Source organism: Pristiophorus japonicus, chromosome 1 (assembly GCF_044704955.1).
Source record: "Pristiophorus japonicus isolate sPriJap1 chromosome 1, sPriJap1.hap1, whole genome shotgun sequence".
Lineage (NCBI taxonomy): Eukaryota > Metazoa > Chordata > Chondrichthyes > Pristiophoridae > Pristiophorus > Pristiophorus japonicus.
The window spans coordinates 18,840,534-18,864,796 of NC_091977.1; positions in this window are offsets into that span (position 1 = coordinate 18,840,534).

Here is a 24,263-nt window from a genome sequence, read left to right on the forward strand (position 1 = left end):
ATTGGGCCTGCCCTGCGGGGTTCCCGGCCAATTAAGGGGAAGCCGGTCTGATGACGTCATTTGACGGTTTCCTTAAAGGGACCATGCCCACAATGGTTTTCTTCTGTCAGTGTCCTGCAACATTGAGGTGCTGCCAACACTTACAATCACTGCACAAAAGGTGCACGACCGCACCCAGGCTCTTCCATGACACCCTCCAGATGCTTATGGAGGGAGTCACAGCACACAGGGAGGCCCTTTTGCCTTCCCATGGGCGGAAGGGACCTCCTCAGGACACTAACGCAGCCTGGTTGCACATTGCACAGGAGGGCACAAGCAGGGATGTGATCAGGAGGACCAGGCTGCAGTGGGCCAAACCTTTCAATGATCTCAGCAAATCATGAAACGTTACTGCAAAGCCACATTCAACCTCATCCTGCTGTGCCACTCATCACATCCCCATCACTCTGCCTTCCCTACTGTACCCCTGCACATCCTTACTCACATTAACTGACCTTGCATCTTCGCCCATCCCTCCCTCTCTACCTACATTATCAGTTCCCCATTTCACTAGCCACCCCTCACACTCACCCTCATCCTTGTCCAATCATACCAACGAACAACACACAAGTGTAGGCACTTGGGTTCTTTAGCCAATGTTCATGTAGAGTTAATGTTGATGTATTGTCAAACATTGAAATATTTATTTTCAGGACTTTGCGTTCATGGACAGATTTGTGTTTATCTTTGGAAGTGGCTTAGTGAGTTGTAGTGAATGTTGAGACATAACGGTACCCCCTACAATGGCGATGAGTGTGAAAGGAAGGCTTGAGCATTGCAGGGATGGTTTTATGGTGCTGGTGTGGGGTGGTGCAAACCTGGCGCACCACATGGCAGCCAGGGTGTACAGTGTGCAGTGCAGTAAATCTGGCCATGTGAGGCCATCCCTGGCGTCCCGAGCAGCAATGTGGTCAGGTGCTGATGCCCTCCGTCCTGTGCTGCATCAGGTGATTGTGGAGAAGGTTGGTGTTGCTGTTGGTGATGCTGGTGTGTTTAGTGATGTCAGTGTTAAGGCTGATCGTGGTGGGATTCTGAGGACCAAGGTGAGATTTTCTCAAGAGCACCGATGCTGCTGGAATAGAGGACAGGTGAGGTTGAGGTGACAGAAGCGATCTGTCAATGGTGAGAGAGGTTGCTCCAAGGAGGTGACAGTGGATAGAGAGTTCACTGCAAACACTTCCAAACTGCATACAGCTCAAAAGTCTCTTCCAAATCCTGAAGGCTTCAGCTTCTAACATTGGAAAGCGAACAGTGTGAAATGAGTAGCTTTTATACCACTGCTGCAGCTGTCAACTAGTCAAAAATAGAGAGTCACTGAGAGCCCGGCACACTTAACTAGCGTGTTCCCCGATGAACGGAAAATCCATCAAAAGATTGGTAAAATTGTAAGTGCCTGCTTTTAAGCCTCTTAATGTAAGGTTTTGCTTTCCTTGTCCTAACTACAGTTCTTTAACTCTGGGATTTACAGGAACAAAATATACACGACACAAAGGTTTAGGCTCAAGCCAAAACTATTAGCTTATTAAAACCAACAAAATACAAGACAAAACCCCTTAGAGATTTGGTTGAGACACACTATCTCCAAATCCGTTTGGTCATCACCGATGTCGATTGTGGGCTCTGGAGCTGGAATGACCGGTCCCTGTCCATCTTCACCTGACTGCCGCAGTCCTCGAGAGCGAGAGAGAGTCTTCCTGTGTGATTCCCTGTCCATATCCTTCCTTCGTAAAGTCTTTTTGTCACAAAGCCCTCCTAAAACCGTAATTTCAGTTGCTGGGCTTCTGAATGGCCGCTATTTACACATCACCTGTTGTGTTTTGAATAACTCCACAAGACTGTATATCTTAAGCTCAAACATTTGTGACCTTGGTCACTTTATTGTAACTCCAGAGTGAGGAGGCAGTATGGTAGACTGCCTTTTATACCTGCTTGCCCAGGGTATACAGATGACTCTTGGGTCTCCCACAGGTGCGCCCCCTGGTGGCAAGTCTTACACATTGGTAATGTCCCGCCCAAAGTCTTTGATACAAGTTATTTACATGTTGAGGCGATCCGGGGCTCTACGTTCTTGGGTCGATCGCCTGAGTTGAAGTCCTGGCATGGGTGAGTTGGTCGGATCATTGCTGCACTGCGGTGTGGCTGGTTTGATCGGACTGTCGGGCATGGTGGGTTCATCCTCGTGGTTGACCGCAAGGTCGATCGCTGGTTGGGTGTGTGTGGGTGGATTAATGATGGTAATGTCCTCTTCAAACTATTCTTGGTTGTCAGTGAATCGCAGTTTGGTCTGATCCAAGTGCTTTCTGCACGTTTGTCCGTTCAAAAGCTTGACAACAAACACTCTATTTTCCTCCTTGGCTAACACAGTGCCAGCAACCCATTTGGGACCATGACCATAATTAAGAACAAACACAGGGTCATTAACCTCAATTTCGCGTGATACAGCCGCGCGATTGTGGTACATGTTATGCTGGTGACGCCGGGTTTCTACATGATCACTGAGATTCAGGTGGACTAAGGAGAGCCTGGTTTTGAGTGCTCTCTTCATTAGCAATTCTGCAGGGGAACCCCGGTAAGCGAGTGGGGTCGCGTGCGGTAGCTGAGCAGAATCCGAGATAACCGGGTCTGCAGAGAACCGTCCGTCACACGTTTCAAGCTCTGCTTGATGGCTTGGACTGCTTGACCATTGGATGCAGGCTTAAACGGCGCAGACCTGACATGCTTGATGCCATTGCGGGTCATGAACTTGTTGAATTCCGAGCTGGTGAAGCATGGTCCATTGTCACTAACAAGGACGTCGGGCAAACCATGGGTGGCGAACATGGCTCGCAGGCTTTCAATGGTGGCAGTGGACGTACATGATGACATTATTATACCTTCAACATATTTAGAGTAAGTGTCCACTGCTTCTAGGAACGACTTTCCTAGAAAGGAGCCAGCGAAATCTACGTGAACCCTTGACCACGGTTTGGAGGCCCATGACCACAGGCTCAGTGGGGCCTCCCTTGGTGCATTGCTCAACTGTGAGCAAGTGTTACATTGGTGTACACATGACTCCAATTCCGAGTCAATGCCGGGCCACCAACCGTGCGACCTGGCGATAGCCTTCATCAAGATTATACCTGGGTGGGTACTGTGAGGGTCGCGTATAAACATTTCCCTGCCTTTTTTCAGCAAAATTACACGATTCCCCCATAGGAGGCAGTCCGAATGGATGGACATTTCGTCCTTGCGTCTGTGGAACGGCTTAATTTCATCTTGCATTTCCCCTGGGACCACCGACCAGCTCCCATTGAGGATGCAGCTTTTTACTGGTGATAGCACCGGGTCCTGGCTAGCCCAGGTTCTGATCTGGTGAGCCGTGACGGGTGACCCTCGCTCTCAAAAGCATCCATTACAAGAAGCAAGTCTGCGGGTTGCGCCATTTCCACTCCGGTGGTGGGCAATGGTAGCCGACTGAGGGCATCTGCATAGTTCTCAGTGCCTGGTCTATGGCGGATTACATAATCATACGCAGATAACCTTAGTGCCCAACTTTGGATGCGGGATGAAGCATTAGTGTTAATACCTCTGCTTTCTGAGAACAATGAAATGAACGGCTTGTGGTTGGTTTCGAGCTCGAACGGAGCCCAAATAGGTATTGGTGCATTTTCTTAACCCCATATACTCATGCTAATGCTTCTTTTTCAACCATACTGTAGGCTCTTTCAGCCTTAGATAAGCTTCTGGACACATATCAACCGATTGCAGTTTGCCTGACCCATTGCCTTGCTGTAACACACAACTGACCCCGTCCGAAGATGCATCACAAGCTAATACTAAACGTTTACATGGGTCCTACAATACAATAATGTGTTGGAACATAGCAGGCTTCTGGCCTTGTTAAAGTCCGTCTCTTGAGCTTTACTGCAAACCCGGTCATCAACCTTCCGTAGCAATAAATGCAATGGTTCCAGCAAAGTGCTCAACCATGATAAAAAGTTACCAAAATAGTTGAGGAGTCCAGGAACGAACGCAGCTCCGTCGCATTCTGTGGTCTGGGTGCATTCTTGATGGCCTCCGTCTTGGAGTCCATGGGTCTGATGCCGTCCGCCGCAATCTTTCTCTCCAGAAATTCGACCTCTGGCGCCAGGACAACCCACTTGGAGCATTTCAGCCTGAGTCCCACTCTGTCCAGTCGCTTGAGAACCTCTTCCAGGTTGTACAAGGTTGTACAAGTGTTCTGTGGTGTTGCGGCCAGTGATCAAGATGTCGTCTTGGAACACCACGGTGCGTGGAACCGATTTCAGCAGATTCTGGAAGATGGCCACTGCCGAATGAATCCCAAAGGGGCATCTGTGGTATAGGAACAGTCCTTTGTGTGTATTGATGCACGTCAATTTTTTCAAAGGTTCAGCCAGCTCCTGTGTCATGTAAGCAGAGGTTAGATCCAGCTTGGTGAACGACTTCACCCCTGCTAGTGTTGCAAACAGGTCATCCACTTTGGGTAGTGGGTACTGGTCCTGTAACGAGACTCGGTTGATCGTTACCTTGTAGTCCCCGCAGGTTCTGACCATCCCGTCGCTCTTCAACACCAGAACAATTGGACTGGCCCACTTGTTAAATTCGACTAGCGATATGATCCCCTCTCGTTGAAGTCTGTCCAGCTCGATCTCGACTTTCTCTCGCATCATGTATGGAACCGCTCGGGCCTTGTGATGAACGGGTCGTGCATCAGGAACTAGATGGATCTGCACTTTGGCACCTGTGACGTTGCCGATGCCTGGCTCGAATAACAACGGGAATTTGTTTAGCACTTGGGTGCACGAGGCGCTTTGATGTCGTCCCAGTTCCATCGGATCTTTCCGAGCCAGCTTCTGCCGAACAGCGTTGGGCCATCGCCTGATACAATCCATAGTGGTAAATCATGTACAGCTCTATTGTACGATACCTTCACTGCCGCACTGCCAATGACTGGTATGAGCTCTTTGGTGTAAGTGCGCAGCTTGGTGTGGATCGGGCTTAGTTTTGGCCTTTGTGCCTTCAAAAGCCTGCTGGCTCATAATTGACTGACTCGCCCCCATGTCCAATTCCATGGAAACTGGAATGCCGTTTAATTTGACCTTTGACATTATCGGAGGACTTTTGGTGGTGAAGGTGTGTATCCCATACACCTCGCTTCAGCCTCGGGTTGAGTTGCCTCTCTCACTCGTTCAGCGTGATCCACGCCGGATCGGTCATCTTCTGCCGACTCTGCCACGTGGTGAGTCGCAGCACGTCTGCACATTCGCTAAAGGTGCTCCCTTGTTCCACAGCCCTTGCACACCTCGTGCTTGAATCGACATTGATGTGCTCGATGATTACCCCCGCAGCACTAACACGGTGTTAATGGATTCACATTCACGCCCAACGGCGGACTCTGAGTCATCCTAGGTCTGACCTCTGCGGGTGTGTAGGCCCTGCCATGTACAGTTCTGCCTGCTGAAGGTGTTATTTTATGCACAGTACTTGCCGGTGAGTTCCGATGTTTCAATGATATCTGTTTAGTGTTATCATCCATGGACATAAAAGCTTGGGCTATCGTGATGGCCTTGCTTAGCTCTAGGGATTCAGCAGACAGCTGTTTGCGAAGAATGACCTCGTGGCCGATTCCAAGCACGAAAAATTCCCGCAACACTTCCCCCAAAAATCCTGCAAATACGCACGGTCCTGCAAGGCGTCTTAGGTCAGCGACACAGCTCGCCACATCCTGGCCCGCGGAGCGGTGATGCATATAAAAGCAATACCTGACCATCAAGATGCTCTCCTTCGGCTTGAGGTGTTCCAGAACCAGCATGCACAGCTCTTCATATGTCTTGTCCATTGGCTAGCAGATTTTTGATGAGGCCATATATCGTGGATATGCAAACTGTGAGATGATTCGTCCTGTGGTTTGATCGCGGTTTCTGCCTTTTCCAACTCGTTGACCACGAAATATTGGTCAAGACACTCAATGAAGGCTTCCCAATCATCACCCTCAACAAATCTCTCAAGAATACCAACGGCAGCTGTAACTGCATGAAAGTTCGTGATCTGTTACTCGTCGCCAATTGTTATGTTTAGAATAACTCTACAAGACTGTATATCTTAAGCTCAAACTGTTGTGAACTGTTGGAATCAATTATTAAAGATGAAATAGCAGCACATTTGGAAAGCAGTGACAGGATCGGTCCAACTCAGCATGGATTTATGAAAGGGAAATCCTGCTTGACAAATCTTCTGGAATTTTTTGAGGATGTAACTGGTAGAGTGGACAAGGGAAACCAGTGGATGTGGTGTACTTGGACTTTCAAAATGCTTTTGACAAGGTCCCACACAAGGGATTGGTGTGCAAAATCAAAGCACATAGTATTGGGGTAATGTACTGATGTGGATAGAGAACTGGTTGGCAGACAGGAATCAGAGAGTCAGGATAAATGGGTCCTTTTCAGAATGGCAGGCAGTGACTAGTGGGGTGCTGCAGGGCTCAGTGCTGGTACCCCAGCTATATACAGTATACATTAATGATTTGGATGAGGGAATTAAGTGTAATATCTCCAAGTTTACAGATGACACTAAGCTGAATGGCAGTGTGAGCTGTGAGGAGGACGCTAAAAGGCTGCAGGGTGACTTGGACAGGTTAGGTGAGTGGGCAAACGAGTGGCAGATGCAGTATAATGTGGATAAATGTGAGGTTATCCACTTTGTTGGCAAAATCACGAAGGCAGAATACTATCTGAATGACGGCAGATTAGAAAAAGGGAAGGTGTAATGAGACCTGGCTGTCATGGTACATCAGTCATTGAAAGTTGGCATGCAGGTACAGCAGGCAGTGAAGAAGGCAAATGGTATGTTGGCCTTCATAGCTAGGGGATTTGAGTATAGGAGCAGGGAGGTCTTACTGCAGTTGTACAGGGCCTAGGTGAGCCCTCACCTGGAATATTGTGTTCAGTTTTGGTCTCCTAATCTGAGGAAGGACATTCTTGCTATTGAGGGAATGCAGCGAAGGTGCATCAGACTGATTTCTGGGTTGGCAGGACTGACATATAAGGAGAGACTGGATCGACTGGGCCTGTATTCACTGGAGTTTAGAAGGATGAGGGGGGATCTCATAGAAACATATAAAATTCTGACGGGACGGGACAGGTTGGATGCAGGAAGAATGTCCCGATGTTGGGGAAGTCCAGAACCAAGAGACATAGTCTAAGGATAAGGGGTAAGCCATTTAGGACTGAGATGAGGAGAAACTTCTTCACTCAGAGAGTTGTTAACCTGTGGAATTCCCTACCTCAGAGAGTTGTTGATGCCAGTTCATTGGATATATTCAAGAGGGAGTTAGATATGACCCTTACGGCTAAAGGGATCAAAGGGTATGGAGAGAAAGCAGGAAAGGGGTACTGAGGGAATGATCAGCCATGATCTTATTAAATGGTGGTGCAGGCTCGAAGGGCCAAATGGCCTACTCCTGCACCTATTTACTATGTTTCTATGTTTCTTTATTGTAACCCCAGAATGAGGAGGCAGCATGATAGAATGCCTTTTATACCTGCTTGCCCAAGGTGTGCAGGTGACATTGGGTCTCCCAGAGGTGCACCCCTTGGTGGCAAGTCTTACACATTGGTAATGTTTACATACATAACATCATCAACCGGTAATTCAACCACCGGAGATATGTATACTGTCTGCGCGATTGAAGATGACTCCCCGTCTTTGTTTCCCGCTCCCTGAAATACACATTTAGTGTGGTTTCCTCTTACTGTTGTTGAGTGTGTCTGGTCGTCAGCTCGCAGATAAACATTTTTCTGATTCAGGCAATGAAGTTAATCTGACCCTCTTGTTTGAGTGAAACCTCATCATTCGAGGCAGTCCCTCGAAATTGAGGAAGACTTGCTTCCACTCTAAAAGTGAGTTCTTTAGGTGACTGAACAGTCCAATACGGGAATTTCAGTCTCTGTCACAGGTGGGACAGACAGTGGTTGAAGGAAAGGGTGGGTGGGACAGGTTAGCTGTACGCCTGTTTTCTGCATGCTCTTGGCAACGAAACTCGAGGTGCTCAGGGGCCTCTCGGATGCACTTCCTCCACCTATGGCAGTCTTTGGATAAGGACTCCCAGGTGTCGGTGGGGATGTTGCATTTTATCAGAGAAGCTTTAGGGTGAAACGTAGAGCTTTGTCCAGATGCTAATTTCTCCCATCGAAATCAATCGAGGCTTGCTCAAGATTCCACGCCACATATTTCCATGAGCGCTCCTTTTCAGAAAAGCTTTAAAACATTCCAATGTCCAGTATCAATATCCTTCATCGATTCAAAACCGTAGTCTCCAGACCCTGGCATCTTCCTGTGCCCTGAGCCAAATATCTTCGCGAATCTTACGCTAACTAGCATTTAATTACCTTTTGATAATATTAATTACCTGGCCCACCACTTGCTGTCGGGTCGGCTATCCGAACGCCGGCCTGACAGTTGAGAAACTCACACGGAGGCGGGTCCAGAGCGGGATCACAACCCGCTGTCAATCACAGCCCGCCTCCAAAACCACACTCGCAGGGCTGGGAAGATCACACCCAATGTCTGAGGAAACGGGATGGAATTTGTGGCTATGGAGCAGAGATTGTGGTGGGGGCCGAAGACAATAGCTTCAATCTACCCGCTGTTTAATTGGAGGAGATTACAGCTCCTCCCAGACTGATGAGATATTAATACACGGGCCTGTCGGCCTTGTCAGGTGAATGGAGAAGATTCCATGGCACTATTCAAGCAGCGCCACCAGAAACAGATTATCTCGTTATTCATTTGTTTGCTGTTTGTGGGAGCTTGCTGTGCACTGATGGGTTGCTGCACTTGTCTACATTACCACAGTGACAACACAACAAAAGTAATTAATTAGCTGCCATCTTTCTTTCTTTCTGAAATTCCATGGGAAGGAAGCACTCAAGATGCAGTTAATGTTTAGCCTCAACTCTTTTCCCATTGGAAGTTTTACCAATTTTAATACTTCCAATTTTTAAATGTTTTAAAAAATGTATTTGTTCATGGGATGTAGGCATCACTGACAAGGCCGGCATTTATTGCCCATCCCTAATTGCCCTTGAGAAGGTGGTGGTGAGCCGCCTTCTTGAACCGCTGCAGATTGTGGTGAAGGCTCAACAAGGTGGATGCAGAGAGGATGTTTCCACTTGTGGGCGAATCTAGAAGTAGGGGGCATAGTTTTAGAATAAGGGGTCACCCATTTAAAACTGAGATGAGGAGGAATTTCTCCTCAGAGGGTTGTAAGTCTATGGAACTCTCTGCCCCAGAGAGCTGTGGAGGCTGGGTCATTGAATATATTTAAGGTGGAGCTAGACAGATTTTTGAGTGATAAGGGAATAAAGGGTTATGGGGAGCGGGCAGGGAAGTGGAGCTGAGTACATGATCAGATCAGCCATGATCGTATTAAATGGCGGAGCAGGCTCGAGGGGCCAGGTGGCCTTCTCCTGCTCCTATTTCTTATGTTCTTACTCCCACAATGCTGACTTTGTGGTCGCGGTTTGATACAGCTGAGTGGCTCGCTGGGCCATTTCAGAGGGGCAATTAAGAGTCAACCACATTGCTGTGGGTCTGAAGTCACATATAGGTCAGTCCGGGTAAGGACGGCAGATGGGTTTTTCCGGTGATTTCATGGTCACCTTTACTGATACTGCCTTTTTAAAAAAATTCCATATTTATTTACTTAAGAGAATTTAAATTCCCCCAGCGGCCGTGGTGGGATTTGAACTCACGTCCCTGGATTATTAGCCCAGGCCTCTGCATGACTCATCCAGTAGCATAACGACAAAGCTACCGTATGAGGCTTTGAAATTTCATGGAGGTTTGTTCCCCGGGTCTCCCTCTGTAAATACACAAGAGGCTGGCAAGACGGCGGAGACCCGACGTGACACGACAATCATTTACTCTATTCGCAGGATGTGGGCAACATTGGCATGGCCAGCATTTACAGCCCTTCCCTGGTTGCCTTGACAGGGTGGTGGTGCTGGTGGTGCTTCTCCTTGACTAGTAATGCTTGTCTACAACTGAGTGCCTTGCTAGGCCATTGCAGAGAGCACTGAGGGATGGACAGGGATTTCGGCTTCCTCCTTGCACGGTACTGTCTGTCTACAATGTTGCTCGGCCACTCCAGAAAGCATTGAGTCTGCCATGTAGGATCAGACTGGAGTCGTGTGTCGATCAGACTGGGTAGAGTGACAAATTCCTTTCCTTGAAGGACATTAATAAACCAGTTGGGTGAGTGCTTGAATGGTTCTTATAGTCATTTTAGTTACTGGTGCCAGCCCACATACGTCTATATTTATATCAGCAGGCTGGGGCCTTTGGAGGGAACAGCGTGCGGCGGCCTGGCCCGGAAATTGGCGCAGTCCTGGCCTGCGAGACCATCAGCAGGCCGGGGCCATTGGAGGGAGCAGCGTGCGATGGCACACCACTGCAGGGAGCAGCACGTGCTGATGCAGGAGGGCGACGCCAAGAAGCCAGGTCGCTGATTGCAGTGCGGGCAGGCACAGCAGGAGGGGCGAAGGAGAGGCAAAAGTCTGTAGAGGGTAGTGACCGGGGCCCAGGAGAGGCGCGAATCTGGGGTCCAGAAGAGGCGAGGGCCCAGGGGCAGCACGGGCCAGCCCACACTGCGATATGTGTGCGCGCTCGGTCCGTGCAGCAGACCTGGTCTCCAGTTAGTCTTGGGTAATCCTTGCCACTGGACCAAGACCTAGCTCTGTCAGGCCCGTGTGGTGGCTGGTGTGTAACGGCCACCACACGTTAAAAAAATCCAATGCACAGGCATCTTCCACCCTTCACGATGTAGTTCGGGACCTGGAATATTAGGTCCTTCATTGAAACATCTGTGAACTCATCCCTTTTTGGTGTGGAAGCAAGTCATCCTCGCTTCGAGGGACTACCTATGATGATGATGATGTTTATTGAATTAACTTGCCATGGTGGCACTTGACCATATCCCCTCTGCACACAGCCACTGCACTGCTGTCGTGATTGAGGCTGTCAAACAAGCCGTGCGAACTGCTGCCAACCTCGTATACTTTCGTGGACTAGTGCCTGAACCTATTTTAATACTTGACCCTGAGTAAACATCGCAAAAAGGAGACGTCTGATCTGCCCGCTCTGAAGTACAAAAGAACAGCATTCAAAATACACCCACGCCTTCCTCAATGATTGCCGATGAAAGATGTGTTCTAATATCTGAACTTCTTTGACATAGTGGAGATAAAAGAGCTGGTGGCAGTTGCCTTTTGATCCCCACTCAGTCTCCATCTCATTACCGAGGGGGAAAAGTGACAAAGGTGAAGTGGCTTCCTCTTGGCAAAAGCGTGAAGGAGGCTCTTATTGACGCCACAAACTGATCAGTACTTGGTGGTGGAGTTTTGATGGCCTATTTTCTTTTTAAATTGTCCGCTGGCATCAACTTGCTGTCTTCAGGTTTCTCGTTTTGTATACCGGAGGCGGCTAGAAAGATTTGACCCTTGTAGTAGCTGAAAACAAAACTTGGGCTGGTTTGTGAAAAGGCGAACTGAATCCCCACTGCATCCTTCCAGCTAAGCCTTCCTCAGCACTGACGGTTAGTCCAGACCTGAAATCTTGATTTGATGATCCACAAGATCACAAGATAGGTATTGGCCAGTAAGACAAATCTTACCTCCAGTAATCCCCCGTTACAGATTTACCCGAGATCCAGACAGCATGGGTCCCACTGTGGCAATTGGAAAATTTTGAATTCAGTTAAATTCAGTTGAATTCAGATTTGGATGTACAAAGCTGGTGTCAGTAAAAGTGGGCATGAAGCAGTAGGCTTGGTGTAAAAATCCAACTGATTGACTAATGTCCCAATTTGCAACACTCCAAAGGAGCTCCGTTGACTGTGAAGCACTTTGAGTTGGCCGGTAGTCATGAAGGGCGCTATATCAATGCAAGTCTTTCTGTCTTTAGGGAAGGAAACCTGCCATCCTTATCCGGTCTGGACTATATGTGACTCCAGCCCTGCACCAAACGTGGCTGACTCGCTAACTGCCCTCTGAAGTCGTCTAGCAAGCCACTCAGTTGTAACCAACTGCTACAAGCAGCGGTCCAAGGAGGAGGCTCACCACAATCTTCTCAGGGCCACATCCCAAAAATTAAAATTAAAAAAGATTGCGATGATGATAATTGTCATGTATGTAACCTTCATGTAACAACACTGCAATACTGTATATACTTGAGAAATGCACACATTGACCACAGGGGGTAAACTTGTGGGCGACACTCCTCACCTGGTCATCCAGTATATAAAAGGCGGTCCCACGCAGGGTCATCACTTCTTGGTCCTGTGAATAAAGTGACCTTGTCCATAGAATGTGCCTCGTGTGGATTTGTGGTATTGTGTAAGGACTTTACAGTGGCGACGAGAAACGGGAATCCACGACCCACGAGAATGGCCACCGGTAGCACAAAGGAACGGTACTGTGTTGGTGAGGACTGGAACGATTTCATTGAGAGGCTTCAGCAGAGCTTTGTCACGTAGGATTGGCTGGGAGATGCAGCGGCCGACAAGCGAAGGGCTCATCTACTGACCAGCTGTGGATCTAAGACTTACGCGCTCATGAAAGACCTGCTAGCACCCGAGAAGCCGACGGACAAAACCTTTGAAAAGCTCAGCAAGCTAATCAGTGAGCACCTCAAACCGGCGAGCAGCGTACACATGGCCCGACACAGGTTTTATACCCACCGACGTCGGGAAGGACAGAGCATACCGGACTTCGTTGTGAACCTTCGGCACTTGGCCAGCCTCTGTAAGTTCACAGATGCCTACAGAGGGGAGATGCTAAAGGATTTCTTTATTGAGGGCAGGTCATGTCAGGATTTTCCGAAAGTTAATCGAGACCAAGGACTTGACCTTGGAAGCGGCGGCATTGCTGGATCAGACTTTTATGGTGGGGGAGGAGGAAACCAAGATAATATACACGTGCAACTCTGACTCCAACGTGGCGATGGATCATGGGGTCAATATCATAAATGCGACTCAGAGCCCAGCAGGCAGGCAAGGGCAGTTCAACACACCCCAGGCAGCAATAGACCCCAGAACAGGTTTTCAACACAGACAATGGCAGGCTGAACGGACATTTACACCATCCCAGTGGACAATGCGTTCTGGGATGGGGCCATTGACACCCACTAACAGGGTGCTCAAGAGCAGTCAAAGGGACAATCAGCGAGGAATACCTGGTAACAGCTCTTTTGTTCACAACAATGGGAATCTCAGTTCATGCTGGAGGTGTGGGGGCAGACACGCTGCCAGGACTTGCCGGTTTCAACAGTTCGCCTGCAGAAATTGTAACCTCACTGGCCATTTAGCCAGAATGTGCAGGAAGCCTGCGACCAGGCTAATATAAGAGGGTGGATGAACCAGAAGAGAGGTCTGCGAGGCAGGATAACGCTTGGGGCAAATCAATGGACGCTGAAGTTCAGCGGGTTCATGTGGCAAACATTCACAGCTCATATATCAAAACGACACCTATGATGATGAAGGTCCTTTAAACGGCATCCCGGTACGCATGGAGCTGGACATGGGGGCCAGCCAGTCACTCATGAGCGTTCAACAATTCGAAAAGCTATGGCCACTCAAAACCAGCAGACCCAAACTAGAACACATTGAGACTCAATTACGGACGTACACCAAAGAAATTATCCCAGTGCTAGGCAGTGCAATGTTGGCTGTCACACACAATGGATCAGTGAACCGGCTGCCGCTCTAGATTGTCCCAGGCAATGGTTCCGTACTGTTGGGGAGGAGCTGGCTAGCTGAGATGAACTGGAAATGGGGCGATGTGCACGCAGTGTCATCTGTGGAGTGAAGTTCATGCTCACAGGTCCTACAGCAATTTGAGTCGCTATTCCAACCTGGCGTCGGGACATTCAAAGGTACCAAAGTAGTGATTCGCATCACCCCGGACGCCAGACCAGTGCACCACAAAGCCAGAGCTGTGCCGTATGTGATGCGGGAGAAAATTGAAAGTGAATTGGACCGCTTGCTGAGAGAGGTTATCATCTCGCTCGTTGAATTCAGTGACTGGGCGAGCCCCATTGTTCCCGTCCTAAAAGCGGATGGCTCGGTCAGGATCTGTGGCGACTACAAGGCCACTATCAACCGGGTATCACTACAAGATCAGTACCTGCTTCCGAGAGCGGAGGATCTTTTTGCCACACGGGCAGGCGGCAAGCTGTTCACCAAGTTGGACCTCACTTCAGCCTACATGACCCAAGAACTGGCCGACGAATCCAAACTGCTGACCACAATCACCACGCACAAGGAACTGTTTGTTTACAACAGGTGCCCATTTGGCATTCGATCAGCGACAGCGATCTTTCAAAGAAACATGGAAAGCCTGCTCAAATCCATTCCTGGAACGATCCTATTCCAGGACAACATCCTCATCACGGGTCGAGACACCGAGGAACACCTCCATAACCTGGAGGAGGTGCTACGCCGACTGACCCAGGTAGGCCTGCGACTCAAGAAGTCTAAGTGTGTGTTTTTGGCTCTCGAAGTCGAGTTTCTGGGCAGGAGGGTTGCTGCAGACGGGATCCGGCCCACCGAATCCAAAACAGAGGCGATTTGCCGAGCGATTAGGCCCGGCAACACATCGGAGTTGCGTTCATTTCTGGGATTCTTGAACTATTTCGGGAACTTTCTGCCGAACTTAAGCACATTGTTGGAGCCGCTACACGTGCTTCTGTGTAAGGGTTGTGATTGGTCTTGGGGGGCACTGTCAGGAACATGCTTTCAATCGGGCGCGTAACCTACTCTGTTTAAATAAGTTGTTTACCCTGTACGACCCCAGTAAGAAATTGGTTCTGACATGTGATGCATTGTCCTATGGGATTGGGTGCGTGTTGCAGCAGTACAATGCTGAGGGGCAACTCCAACCTGTGGCTTATGCCTCCAGGTCGCTCTCTCAAGCAGAACATGGATATGGGATGGTCGAGAAGGAAGCAATCGCATATGTCTATGGAGTGAAAAAGATGCACCAGTACCTTGTTGGCAGGAGATTCGAATTAGAAACGGACCACAAGCCGTTAACATCCCTGTTGTCAGACAGCATAGAAACATAGAAACATAGAAAATAGGTGCAAGAGTAGGCCATTCGGCCCTTCGAGCCTGCACCGCCATTCAATGAGTTCATGGCTGAACATGCAACTTCAGTACCCCATTCCTGCTTTCTCGCCATATCCCTTGGTCCCCCTAGTAGTAAGGACTACATCTAACTCATTTTTGAATATACTTAGTGAATTGGCCTCAACAACTTTCTGTGGTAGAGAATTCCACAGGTTCACCACTCTCTGGGTGAAGAAGTTTCTCCTCATCTCGGTCCTAAATGGCCTACCCCTTATCCATAGACTGTGACCCCTGGTTCTGGACTTCACCAACATTGGGAACATTCTTCCTGCATCTAACCTGTCTAAACCCATCAGAATTTTAAACGTTTCTATGAGATGTCTCATTTTGGCACTGTCTCCTTTTGGGTTACGTTAGTGGCTGGGGCACGACTGAGCACTAAGGGGTCCGGTCATCTTTACACAGACTGTGTCAATCTCCCCGGTTGCTGTCAGTCACACAGTGACCCAGCTTGGACTGGGGGAGAGCTGCCCTGGCTCACTGTCTGCCCTGGGACAATTTGGGACATTAGCTCCGGCCACACGAAGGTCTCCGAGCACAGCCTATGGACACGGTGCACCCTCCCATTACACTCCTGTCATTGCTGAGCTCACCAGCGGTCCTGATTTCCTCGCTCTTCCCCACCTCCGGGGGACCTCCATCAAGTCAAACAAACCGCCTACCTCCCCTCAGGTGCCAAATGCAACGGCCTGTGGATAGGGCCCTTCCTGGAGATTGTACACGAGATGTTTGGTATCAAGCATTAGTTACTAAACACGATGTTATTAAATATTTTCTCTAAACGCAGATGTTGCAACCATGTTAGAATTTGTTGTCTTTCCATAATAGTACCTAGTCAATGCCATGCTCTTGTCACGTTTGCAGAGGAAGATATCTAAGAATCGATCAGAGCAGAGGCACAATGGAGGAGGCCCTACTCAACTACAGCTGCTCAGTGACTTGGAAGAACGTGCTGCAGTACTAGTGGGCTTCCACAGTCGCACTGCCACCGTGGTGGTGCAGATCCCGTTGTTGCACCACGTGAGTAATGTGTAAAGCAGTGGTAAACCAGTGGTCATTCAAAGTAATGTAACGGCATTTCATTATAATATATGAATGATGTCATGTCATGCAGGCAGCTTCTGTACTACTCTCAGGTTAACAACATAAGAAATAGGAGCAGGAGTAGGCCATTTGGCTCCTCGAGCCTGCTCCACCATTCAATAAGACCATGGCTGATCTGATCATGGACTCAGCTCCACTTCCCTGCCCACTCCCCATAACCTTTGACTCCTTTATCATTCAAAAATCTGTCGATCTCCACCTTAAATATATTCAATGACCCACAGCTCTCTGGGGCAATAAATTCCATAGATATACAAGCATATGACGTAATCATATATGTAACGTCTCTCGTTCACATTTATTGCAGTAGTGTTGCTCCTCCTACATATGCCAGCACAGGGCAAGCATTCTCATGTCTACCCTTCTGTTCTAATAAGCTCAATTATGTTTTGCAGGTCCCCAGACTCCCGAGGCACAAAGGGAGGCCGCTCCTGTGCCATTGCAGGTGGTCATCACCACGGGTGCAGAGGACACTACTGAAGGGGAGGAGGAGGAAGATGAGAAAATGTCATGTTGTACCTGCGGCCACATCTTCATCAACAGATGAAGCAGCGAAGTCAAGCAGCTTGCAGCAGGTGACTTCAAGGCGTACAGTGCCCACACCGACCCCACGGAGGTTGAGTCGGCGAGATAAGCACGCACTGCGACGGGCAGATCTTAACGAGGACATGGCCGCACTGTCAAGGGCGAGCGTTGACATCGGTCAAGAGCTCCTCCAGGCGATTGGTGGGTTGACCGGAAACATTGCCGCAATGTCCGCTCGAATAACGGAGGGCATGGAGTGCATAGTTGTGGCAATGGGCTAAACGACCAACGCTGTCCATGCCTTGCGGCATGCAATCGTGTCGGGAGACAGCACTGCACCCCAAGGTGCTGTCCCACCAACAACCCGGACAGATGCGAGTCAGGAGGGTTGTCAATGCCAATGCGTCAGCTGGCATACAGCGATGGGCTCTCACGTTGGCTGCATATGACTACACCATCCGGCACCGGCCTGACACTGAAAATTGCGCTGACGCGCTCAGCAGGCTTCCACTGGCCACCACTGAGGTGGCCATGGCCGTTGATGCCTTTGACAGTGCAGGCTCCCCCATCACAGCCCGCCAGATCAAAATCTGGACCAACAGTGATCCCCTCCTATCTTTGATTAAGAAATGTGTCCTGACTGGGGATTGGGCGCCCGCACACGGAGCATGCCCTGAGGTGGTCAGACTGTTTCACAGGCGGCTGGATGAGCTCTCCATCCAAGCCGACTGCCTACTATGGGGCAGCCGGGTAGTCATGCCCCAGAGGGGCAGGGAAGCTTTCATCAGGGAACTCCACAGCGAGCACCCAGGCATCGTGCTGATGAAGGCCATTGCCCGGTCACACGTTTGGTGGCCGGGAATTGATTCAGACCTGGAACACTGTGTTCGCAGGTGCATGACGTGTGCCCAGATGGGTAATGCCCCCAGGGAAGCACGGCTCAGCCCGTGGCCCTGGCCCACCAGGCCATGGTCACGCATTCACGTAGACTACGCGGGCCCGTTCATGGAGAAAATGTTTCTCATTGAGGTTGATGCGTACTCGAAATGGATCAAGTACATTATTTTGAATTCGTGCACGGCATCCACCACCGTGGAGAGTCTACGTGAGGTCTTTGCAACCCACGGTTTGCCGGATATCCTTGTTAGCGATAATGGCCCATGTTTCACTAGCTACGGGAGTTCATGTCGGGTAATGGCATCAAACATTCAAGCCGGTCTCCAATGGCCAGGCGGAACGTGCGGTCCAAATCATAAAACAAGGCATGTTCAGGATTCAAGGTCCCTCCCTTCAATGCCGCCTATCGCACCTCCTGCTGGCCTATCGGTCCCGGCCGCACTCGCTCATGAGAGTCCCGCCTGTGGAGCTCCTTATGAAATGTGCACTCGAAACCTGGCTGTCCCTCATTCATCCTGTCTTGTCCGACATTGTTGAAAGCAAGCACCAGTCCAAAAATGAGTACAATGACTGTAATTGAAGGAGGAGATGTATAGAAATTGGTGACCCCGTATTTGTTCTCAATCACACTTTGGGGCCCAAATGGCTTGAAGGTACTGTAATAGACAAAGAGGGGAGTAGGGTCATCATGGTTAAACTTAAAAATTGGCAGATATGCCGCAAGCATCTGGACCAAGTAAAAAAAAGGTTCAGCATGGACTCTGAGGAAGCTGAGGAAGATCATGAGATGGTATTCACACCACCGCCAGTGAACAAGCAACAAGAACAATCAGCAGCATGCACAGTCCCTGCGGTCAGCCCGGACAGGCCGGAATCACCACAGGGGACAGACACGCAGGCCAAGGCTCAACAGCCAGAGCCCCAACTGTGGCGCTCCACGAGGGAGCGCAGACCACCTGAAAGACTTAACCTGTGATCCCAATAAGGCGTTGGGGGGGGGGGGTGATGTCATGTATGTAACCTTCATGTAACAACACTGCAATACTGTATATACTTGAGAAATGCACACCTTGACCACAGGGGGTGAACTTGTGGGAGACACTCCTCACCTGGTCATCCAGGTATATAAAGGGAGGTCCCACGCAGGGTCATCACTTCTTGGTCCTGTGAATAAAGGTGCAGGTCACAGAGTGACCTTGTCCATAGAATGTGCCTCGTGTGGATTTGTGGTATTGTGTAAGGACTTTACAATAATGACCAGCTTTAATGATGTTAGTTGAAGGAAAAATATTGGCCAAGGTGAACCCCCCCGTGCGCCCCCCCACCCCTGCTCCTCTTCGAAATAGTCCCGGGATCATTTGCGTCCACCTGATCGAGCAGACGAGGTCCCAGATTAATGAATAGGTAATAAAAAGGATGAGGTTCTACGAGACGAATTTAAGGAGCTAGGAGCTAAATTAAAATGTAGGACCTCAAAAGTAGTAATCTCGGGATTGCTACCAGTGCCCCGGGCTAGTCAGAGTAGGAATCGCAGGATAGCTCAGATGAATACGTGGCTTGAGCAGTGGTGCAGCAGGGAGGGTTTCAAATTCCTGGGGCATTGGAACCGGTTCTGGGGGAGGTGGGACCAGTACAGATCGGACGGTCTGCACCTGGGCAGGACCGGAACCAATGTCCTAGGGGGAGTGTTTGCTAGTGCTGATGGGGAGGAGTTAAACTAATATGCCAGGGGGATGGGAACCAATGCAGGGAGACAGAGTGAGACAAAATGGAGACAAAATCAAAAGACAGAAAGGAGATGAGTAAAAGTGGAGGGCAGAGAAACCCAAGGCAAAAAACAAAAAGGGCCACTGTACAGCGAAATTCTAAAGGGTCAAAGTGTAATAAAAAGGCAAGCATGAAAGCTCGGTGCCTCAATGCAAGGAGTATTCAGAACCCAGGAGAGGGCTCTGAGCTAGTTAGAGTGGGTGAGAGCTCAGATGAACAAGACCCCAAGAAAGAATGCAAAAGGCAGGAGGCAACAGAGCAGAGTAGCACTGGGGTAAGTGTAAACCACAAGGTGATTGGAAGGGACAATATGTATGAATATAAAGGGGTTGCAGGAGGGTCAAAACTAAAAATCATGGTTTAAAAACTAGTATTAAAATACTCTACATAAATGCACGCAGCATTCGAAATAAAGTAAATGAGTTGACGGCACAAATCATTACAAATAGGTATGATTTGGTGGCCATTACAGAAACGTGGTTGCAGGGGGGCCAAGACTGGGAATTAAACATACAGGGGTATCTGACAATTCGGAAAGATAGACAAGAATGGAAAGGAGGTGGGGTAGCTCTGTTAATAAAGGATGATATCAGGGCAGTTGTGAGAGATGATATTGGCTCTAATGAACAAAATGTTGAATCATTGTGGGTGGAGATTAGAGATAGTAAGGGGAAAAAGTCACTGGTGGGCGTAGTTTATAGGCCCCCAAATAATAACTTCATGGTGGGGCGGGCAATAATCAAGGGAATAATGGAGGCGTGTGAAAAAGGAACGGCAGTAATCATGGGGGATTTTAACCTACATATCGATTGGTCAAATCAAATCGCACGGGGTAGCCTGGAGGAGGAATTCATAGAATGCATACGGGATTGTTTCTTAGAACAGTATGTTACAGAACCTACAAGGGAGCAAGCTATCTTAGATCTGGTCCTGTGTAATGAGACAGGAATTATAAATGATTTCCTAGTAAAAGATCCTCCCAGAATGAGTGATCACAGTATGGTTGAATTTGTAATACAGATTGAGGATGAGGAAGTAGTGTCTCAAACGAGCGTACTATGCTTAAACAAAGGGGACTACAGCGGGATGAGGGCAGATTTGGCTAAAGTAGACTGGAAACACAGACTAAACGGTGGCACAATTGAGGAACAGTGGAGGACTTTTAAGGAGCTCTTTCATAGTGCTCAACAAAAATATATTCCAGTAAAAAAGGAGGGCGGTGAGAAAAGGGATAACCAGCCATGGATAACCAAGAAAATAAGGGATAGTATCAAATTAAAAACCAATGCGTATAAGGTGGCCAAGGTTAGTGGGAAACTAGAAGATTGGGAAAATTTTAAACGACAGCAAAGAATGACGAAGAAAGCAATAAAGAAAGGAAAGATAGATAACGAAAGTAAACTTGCGCAAAACATAAAAACAGATAGTAAAAACTTTTACCGATATATAAAACGGAAAAGAGTGACTAAAGTAAATGTTGGTCCCTTAGAAGATGAGAAGGGAGATTTAATAATGGGAAATGTGGAAATAGCTGAGAACTTAAACAATTATTTTGCTTCGGTCTTCACAAGGAAGACACAAAAACCATGCCAAAAATTGCTGGTCATGGGAATGTGGGAAGGGAGGACCTTGAGATAATCACTATCACTAGGGGGGTAGTGCTGGATAGGCTAATGGGACTCAAGGTAGATAAGTCCCCTGGTCCAGATGAAATGCATCCCAGGGTATTAAAAGAGATGGCGGAAGTTATAGCAGATGCATTCGTTATAATCTGCCAAAATTCTCTGGACTCTGGGGGGGTACCAATGGATTGGAAAGCAGCTAATGTAACGCCTCTGTTTAAAAAAGGGGGCAGACAAAAGGCAGGTAACTATAGGCCAGTTAGTTTAACATCTGTAGTGGGGGAAATGCTTGAAGCTATCATTAAGGAAGAAATAGCAGGACATCTAGATAGGAATAGTACAATCAAGCAGACGCAGCTTGGATTCATGAAGGGGAAATCATGTTTAACTAATTTACTGGAATTCTTTGAGGATATAACAAGCATGGTGGATAGAGGTATACCGATGGATGTGGTGTATTTAGATTTCTAAAAGGTATTCGATAAGGTGCCACACAAAAGGTTACTGCAGAAGATAAAGGTACGCGGAGTCAGAGGAAATGTATTAGCATGGATCGAAAATTGGCTGGCTAACAGAAAGCAGAGAGTCAGGATAAATGGGTCCTTTTCGGGTTGGAAATCGGTGGTTAGTGGTGTGCCACAGGGATCGGTGCTGGGACCACAACTGTTTACAATATACATAGATGACCTGGAAGAGGAGACAGAGTGTAACAAAATTTGCAGATGACACAAAGATTAGTGGGAAAGCGGGTTGTGTAGAGGACACAGAGAGGCTGCAAAGAGATTTAGAAGCGAATGGGCTAAGGTTTGGCAGATGAAATACAATGTCGGAAAATGTGAGGTCATTCACCTTGGAAAAAAAAACAGGAAAAGGTAATATTATTTGAATGGGGAGAAATTACAACATGTTGCGGTGCAGCGGGACCTGGGGGTCCTTGTGCATGAAACTCTTTTTGGAGTTTATCTGAAAAACATAAAACATTAAACCGTGCCACCCGACCTGGATGACACACCAGACATTTACAAGGCCTTTTTTTCTTTTTTGTGTTTTTTTTTGTTTTTCTTTTTTTTTTTGTGTTTTTTTTTGGGCACTAAAATCACATTTTTTCCAGTGCCCCCTATAAAAGGGGAGGGGGACACTAAAAGCACCGGCAATTAAAACAAATTAAACTTTAAAACATAAAATCAAATTAAAATTTGGTTGCCGGGCGTGACGATGCACTCCAGTCCCTCCGGTGCCCACCTCTCGCGGAAGGCCGCGAGCGTACCGGTGGACACCGCGTGCTCCATCTCCAAGGACACCCTGGCGCGGATGTACGCGCGGAAGAGAGGCAGGCAGTCAGGTTGAACGACCCCCTCGACCGCCCGCTGCCTGGACCGGCTGATGGCACCCTGAGCTGTGCCCAGGAGCAGTCCTATGAGGAGGCCCTCGGACCTACCCGCTCCCCTCCGCACAGGGTGCCCAAAGATCAGGAGAGTGGGACTGAAGTGCAGCCAGAATTTCAGGAGCAGCCCCTTTAAATAATAAAACAGGGGCTGCAACCTCGTGCATTCCATAAAAACATGGAACACGGACTCTTCCAGACCGCAGAAATTGCAGGCGGCCTGGGAGTCCGTGAACCGGCTTAAATATTTGTTGCACAGCACTGCTCCGTGCACCGCCCTCCAGGCCAAGTCCCTGATGAATAGTGGGAGGACTCCCGCATAGAGTGCCCTCCATCGGGGACCCCCGCCTCCTCCGGACGGCAAGATGGTACGCCATGGCGTGTCCGGACGGCCGGCATGGATGGCAAAGTTGAGAGTGTGCAGGAGCAGCCCGTACAGGAAACCCCTCCGCGCGGAACTGAAAGGCATGGAGGGTATTTCCTTGAGGCGGCTCAAGTTGTGAGGCGCCGGCTCCCGAGGGAGGTTCCGGGGTTTGGCGCCGATGAGGAATTCTGTCCGGACGGGGGTCAGTTCGGACGGGATCTCCCCACGTGCTTGAGCCTCCTCGATGCACCTAACGGAGTCAGGGCCCAAAGCTGTTTTTAGCGACTCGATGGCTTCGGCCGCGCGGCAGACGTTGGCTGAATTTAGGCGCCGCGCCAGCGTGCCTGGCGCCATCCAGCCCGCTCCTCCGCCATCGAGCAGGTCCCTGACCCTGGTCACCTCACCAACCACAGCCCTCTCTTCCGACCGCCACATAAAACCTCGGTCGTGGAGGTACGGATTCCCGAGCAGCGGCTCCTGCAGGACAGCCGCCACTCCAGCCGGCGGAGAGCTGCGCTTGGTGAAGACTTTGTTCCAGACCCTGATGAGTTCCTTGTAAAAGACAGGCAGCTCCTGGAGGGCGGTCCTGACACCCCCCAAGTTCACAAACAGGAGCTGCGTGTCGTAATTGAGGTCGCACTGCTGGCGGAAGAAATACGTCGCCAGAGCGCACCACCTAGGAGGGGGCTCGACGTAAAGGTATCTCTGCAGGGTCTGAAGACGGAAAGTCGCGAGCTGGGCGCTGACGCACACCAACGACTGACCGCCTTCCTCAAGCGGGAGACTCAAGACCGCGGCAGAGACCCAGTGCTTCCTGTTGTTCCAGAAGAGGTCCACCAGCTTCTTCTGTATCTTGGCGACAAACGCAGGGGGAGGGGTCAAAGTGACCAGCCGGTACCACAACATTGCGGCCACCAGCTGGTTTATGACTAGCGCTTGACCCCTGTAGGACAGCACTCGGAGCAGTCCTGTCCAGCGCCCTAGGCGAGCGGCGACCTTGGCCTCCAGCTCCTGCCAGTTCGCCGGCCAGGCTTCCTCGTCGGGGCTAAGGTAGACTCCCAGATAGAGGAGATGGGTCGTGCTCCAGGCAAAAGGCCTGAGCTCCTCCGGCAGGGAGTCCACCCACCACTGACCCACCAGGAGTCCGGAACATTTTTCCCAGTTGATTCTGGAGGAGGATGCAGCCGAGTAAATCTCCTGGCACTCACGCATCCTCCGCAGGTCAGCAGGATCCTCTACCGCGAGGAGCACGTCATCGGCGTAAGCCGAGAGGACGACCTCCACGCCCGGCCCTTGCAGAGCCAGTCCCGTCAACCTCGTCCACAGGAGACGCAGAAAAGGCTCCACGCAGATGCCGTATAACTGGCCGGACATGGG